The sequence below is a fragment of the Eubalaena glacialis genome, chromosome 11 (genome assembly GCF_028564815.1).
Source record: "Eubalaena glacialis isolate mEubGla1 chromosome 11, mEubGla1.1.hap2.+ XY, whole genome shotgun sequence".
Lineage (NCBI taxonomy): Eukaryota > Metazoa > Chordata > Mammalia > Artiodactyla > Balaenidae > Eubalaena > Eubalaena glacialis.
Genome location: NC_083726.1, coordinates 98818866 through 98825399, shown reverse-complemented (window position 1 = coordinate 98825399; position 6534 = coordinate 98818866).

Below are 6534 nucleotides of genomic sequence, written 5' to 3'. Positions count from 1 at the left end.
TTCAGAGTCTGCCCCTATAGGCCAGACATAAGTTGGAAGAAAAAAGGATCATCTTCTACCTTAATTTCCTTTACATCTTGTCCTGGTTTTACTCCCATCTTTCTTGCTTTTCCACTGCTAACTCTATGTTCTCCCATCCCCTTAAATTTACACATTCCCAAAGGCTCAAAACGCAGCTCTTGTTCTTCCCGAAGACCACATCTCTATTCAGTATTTCAGCTCTAACCTCCATGCAGATGACTCCAAAATCTAATGACTCCAAAATCTAATCTCTGTTGTGAGATCTGGTTGCATTTCAAGTTCTTTGTATTATAGGCCAGACTCCTGTACCTCATCTCTCAAATGTCTGATTTTATCATTGGGACATCACAGCCTTCCTCAGTTTCTCCTTTTCATTTCTAGTCAGACACTAAATCTTGAGCTTGACACTACTAGCCCAGTGTCCCTTCAGTTTATCTAATACTGTTGCTAGATTAATTATGTATTTGCTGTTATCCTTTACAAAATCTGTAGTGACTCCATGCTGACCACAGAATGTAATCAAACATTTCCCAGTCTAAATGTACTCTGGACACAATACTTCCAGCTTCGGTTCCTACTGATTCTTGTGCGGTTCTCCACCCCAATCAAGCTATTCTGTGTAATTCTCCAACCATGACTCTATTAGCCTATTCTCAAGTCTTATATTTAATCAGCACATGAGTCACTCATTCCTAAAAAACGTCCTGACAAAATACCTCCTGTAATTACCATGCGTAAGTATAGATTATACTGGAGTCCTTGTTTCATTCCCCTCAAAACCAAATACAAAGAGACAGTTCAGACCCCCTTGTGACTCCTAGTTCCTGTGTGCCCAATAGTAGGGAAACTTAGCCAAGAAAATATATGTTCAGCTCTGACATGTAAAGAACTTAGAAGTTGCCAACCCCTTCCTTACAAGACAAACTGGCCAAAATCCATGACAATCACATCCAGAGATAACAGCACCTGATATTGGTTTGCCTAGAGCAAAACCTGCTGGATGCCATAAACTGATGGGAACATTTAGTGATTTTGCAAATTGCCAGAAGTTGTGTGGAACTAATGTGAGAGTGAGAAACTCCTAGAAACTGCAGTCATGGGAGGTGGGAGTGGGACACACTTTCCCTCCAGAAATGCCAGCAGGTTATCACAGAACGGGTCTGAGGATTCAAGAAAAATCCCCTTATGGTCCTGATAGGAGAAACCCTATCTCCCTAAGAAAGGACTACTCCAGTAGGAAGGACATCTCCCCAGAGGGCAATACAGAAGACTTACCCCAACAGGGAGAAGGGAACTCTGCTCCACTCCAACCTCTCTGTCTCACCTAAGGTGGGAAATTCCCCCTTATTCAACAGGGGAGATGACATCAAGGAAATAGAGAATGCTGCAGGCAGGAAAAACAGTAGCAGCAGGAAGAAGAAAGCTATACGTTGTAGGAGAGACAGAAACACTTGTGAAGGCATATTCCCAAGACAAGCCCACTAAGAGACCAAGTCTTAGAAGATTTTAGAATGCTCCCCATCTTCTACATCCTATGCTACACCAACATGTTGCTAGTATGATAACAGTGGATTACAGCTTAAAAGACTACAAGACACAGACTTTCTCTGAGGAGAAATAAAAAAGGAAGTCCCAAAATCAAAAACAAGGACATTAGAGGAATTTGAAGTCTCTGGTTCCTATAGCTACAGGAAACAGTAAATACAGCCCAACTCCTAGAAAGATTAACATAAATCTTCATACTAGAGACTTTGTGTCTTGGTACCCATTACCCAATAACATACATGGCTTTCAACAACAAAATTGTAAAGCATACAAAAGGCAAGAAAAAGCAGAGTCTGAAGAGAAAAAGTAATCATCAGATCCAGACTCAGATATGACACACTTGTTAGTATTATCAAATAGGCAATTTAAATAGCTATGATTAATATCTAAAAGGATGTAATGGGAAAAGTACCCAACATGAAAGACCAGATAGGTAACGTCAGTAGAGAGATGGAAACTATAAGAAAGAATCAGAAGGAAATGCTAGAAATCAGACACAGGAACAGAAATGAAGAATGCCTTTGAGAGTGGGTGAGTAGACTTGAAACAGCTGAGGAAAGAATGGGTGAACTTAAATATTAGCCGATTTTATTTTGTTTTTCTCTATACATCTGAATTACATGTTTATTTTATTACAGTTTGTTTTTTTCCAGCTTTATTGAGCTATACTTGACATATAACATTTTGTAAGTTTAAGGTGTACAACGTGATGATTTGAAATATGTATACATTGCAAATGATTATCACAATAATATTAGTCAGCACATCCATTACCTCACACAGCTACCATTCCATGTGTGTGTGTGTGTGTGTGTGTGTGTGTGTGGTGAGAACATTTAAGATCTACTCTCTTAGAGGCTTTCAAGTGTACAACACAGTATTGTTAACTACAGTCACCATACTGGACATTAGTTCCCAGAAACTTACATATCTTATAACTGGAACTTCGGACCCTTTGACCAACATCATCTGTTTCCCTTACTCCCCAGCCCCTGGCAACCACCAGTGCACTCTCTATTAATTCTTTTGGTTTTTTGTTTGTTTTTTTTTAGATTCTGCATATAAGTGAAATCACTTGGCATTTGTCTTTCTCTGTCTGGCTTATTTCACTTAGCATAAGTGCCCTTAAGTTTCATTAATGTTGGGAAAATAGCAGGATTTCCTCCTTTTTATGGCTGAATAATATTCCACTGTATATATCTATATACCACATTTTCTTCATTCATCATTGACGGACACTTAGGTTGTTTCCATGTATTATGAACTTGTCAAGTTAACACTTAATAAGTGGATCACATAGATATGTGGTCAACCAAGGTGGTGACACAGGAGACTCCTGAACTCCTCACACCAACACAACAAATGTACAGCTACATACAGAGCAATTTCCTTTAAAAGAAATCCAGAAATTAGCTGGGTGATTCCTAAACATCAGACAAATGAGAAAATACACACATTGAAACTGGTAAAAAAGGCTGAGACACACTCTTGCTATAAACCCTACTCCCAGCACAGTAGGGAACAATCAGGAGGGAACTCCAACTACCAGCTTCTCCCCGAAGAGTGAAGAGTTTGGACATTACATTTAGCTCCCAAACTTTTAAGACTCCCACCCAATAGATGGGACCCCAAAACACCTGACTCTGAGAGCCAATGAGGCTTGCATACATGAGACCCAAAAGACTATCTCAAAAGAAGAAGCAATAGTTAATGGGCATATGAGCACTTGCCAAAGCTATCCCACCAGGGCTCAGTGCAGAGGAAGGAGGCAAAAACACCCATCTCACACTCTTTCCCTGGAAGCACCTTAACTACATTCTTTACCAGCTGCTGCCTGAGAGTCCAGTCTTGGTAAGATATATGTTTCTAGGAATTTATCCACTTCTTTTAGGTTATCCAATTTGTTGGAATATAATTCTTCATAGTAACCTTTATAATCCTTTGTATTGCTGTAGTGTCAGTTGTAATGTCTCCCCTTCCATTTATAATTTTATTTGAGTCCTCTCTTTTTTTTTTTTTTGGTTAGCTAAAAGTTTGTCAGTTTTGTTTATGTTTTAAAAAAAACCAACTCAAAGTTTCATTGATTTTTTTCTATTGTCTTTCTAGTTTCTATTTCATTTATTTCTAATCTTTACTATTTTCTTCTTTCTGTTAACTTAAGGCTTAGTTTGTTCTTTTTCTAATTCCTTGAAATTAGGTGGTTTATTTGAGATCTTTCTCTTAATGTATGTGTTTATCACTATAAACTTCCCTCTCAGAACTGCTTTTACTGCATTCCATAAGTTTTGGTATCTTGTATTTCCATTTTCACTTGTCTTGACATATTCTTTTATTTCCCTTTTGACTTCTTTTTTGACCCATTGGTTGATGAGGAGTGTGTTAATTTCCACATATTTGTGAGTTTTCCAACTTTCTTCCTGTTATTGACTTCTAGTTTTATACCATTGTGGACAGAACAAATGCTTGACATAATTTCAATATTCTTAAATTTGTTAAGGCTTGCTTTATGACCCAATATATGATCTCTCCTGGAGAATGTTCCATGTGTGCTTGAGAAGAATGTTTATTTTGGTGGTATTGGGTGGAATATTCTATATATTTTGTTAGGTGCATTTGGTCTACAGTGTTATTCAGGTCTGCTGTTTTCTTATTGATTTTCTGTCTGGTTGATCTATCCAGGGTGATCATAGCATATGGATAAATGAAATGATTGACAGCAGTGTCTCAAGGCATGGGAAGGATGACTTGGGAATACACTCATAAAGTGGAGCAGTATAGTGTTATTTGAAGGTGGACTTAGAATATTTTTAAATGTATATTGTAAACCCTAGGGCAACAACTGAAAATGTTTTTTTTAAAATGTCGAGAGGAAGTAAAATGGAATAGTACAAAATTCTCAATTAAACACATGGAAGTCAGAAAAAGAGGGGTGGGAGAAAAACGAACAAATGTAATGAATAGAAAACAGTTACAAAGATGGTAAATTTTAATCCAACTATATCAATAATCACTTTAAATGTGAATGGTCTAAACACACTAGTTAAAAGACAGAGATCTTCAGAGCGGATTAAAAAAACTAGACCCAACTTTATGCTGTCTACCACAAACCTACTTTAAATATAATGACTCAGAAAAAATTAAAAGTAATGAGATGGAAAAAGAAACACCATGCTAACACTAATCAAATGATAATATTATACACTGTACCAGTTATCTATTGCTATATAATGAACTACTTCAAAATATGTTTGCTTAAAACAACCACCATTTAATTTTTCACAGTTCTTTGGGTCAGCAACTTGAGTAGAGTGCAGTAGGGTTGTCCTTCTGGTCTCACCTGGGCTTACTCTTGTGGTTGCAGTCACCTAGTGGCTAGAATGACTGAATGATCTGAATTTTACTCACATGCTGGTTGTTGTCTGGGTCTTTCTCTTCTTGTAATCTTTCAACTTTAAGGAGAGTAGCCTAGGCTTCTTAACATGGCAATCTCAGAGCAGCTAGAAGGTGAGATTGGAAGCTGCAACACCTCTTGAGGGCTTCCTTAGAAGTCACCCAATGTCACTTCAGTCCCATTTCTACTGGTCAAAGTGAGGCAAGTTGCTGACTATCCAGCCCAGATCAAGAAGTCAGGAGATAGAGTCTATTTCCTAATGGAAGGAGTTTTATTTTTAATCCACTATCTATGTTGATATGTTCAGCTTTGGGAATTAAAGAAGCTGGGAAAAGAGATATGTTTGAGGGCTTTTATTGGAATTATTATGCATCATGCACTTTGGGCAAGTTAGTCAACTTCTCTGTGCCCTACCTTCCTTACTCTAATTGAAGCTAATAATATTATAGTATCACCTCAGAGGATTGTGAAGATTAAATGAGATAATATATAAGTAGCATCTTTAGAGGAGTACCTGGCTCATGTAGGGCCTCTAAGCATTGACGGTGATGATGATGATGATGATGATGATGAGTGATGAATTGATTTAGCAATTACTACTTCTAGATTCTAGCTTCAACTTTGTCACTAATTAGCTAGGTGGCATTTTTCAAATCATTTAACACCCTCAAGTTAGTTTATTTGACTATGAACTGAGGGGCTTATATAATAGACTATCTCCATGATCCCTTCTCATTCTACAGTTGCAACTGTACTGATGTTTAACTGAGAAGAAGTATTTCACATAGAAGAAATATATGCCAAATTTATGGTAAATATAGGTATTTAGGGCACTGGAGATGACTGGCCACAGAATTACAGTGCAGAGTCTTTCAAATTTCTTATTACAAAAATAAACTTGAAAAGGAAATAATCTTGATTAGATTCTGTGGTTCTTTGAGGGAAAGCAGCTATCAACAAAATAATCTGTGAGGACTATTTGCTTTTCTTCAATTCAGCAATAAAGCATTTAGCATGTTAAAGGTATTGTAATAGTCCCTGAAGACAAAAAGATAAATAAGACACCAGTTCACCACCTAGGCTGGCCAACAAATGTAGAGGAATGGGATGAGAGACAGAGGAATGGGATGAGGGATGAGTCTGGAGCGGTAAATAAACAAAGCCAAATCATACAGGGTCTTGTGAGTTACATTAAGGAATTTTTATTTTATTCTAAGACCAAGGGTAGAGAGAGGCCCTTAAAAATCTTGAAGCAGGAAAAGCTTTTCAGGTGAAGGTGCAATTCGAGGTGGCCTTAAAGATGACAGAAAATTTACTACCAGCTAGATTGTCTACTTAGTGCTTGCTGTTCTCTTTGTAAAAACTTACAGTGACTCCAAAACTGCCCACAGAATAAGGTAAACACTTCTCAGTCCAAGTGTTATAGTTCTTTGTATCCTTCCTGCCCTTCTACTCTGATGCAGAAATCAGCAGAGACAAAATTAGCCTTCCTCTCCTTACCCCCCCCCCCCGTGCCCATTATTCTCTTAAAGTTCACTCTTCCTTCATAGCCTGGAGTATTTATATGGGTGTTCATT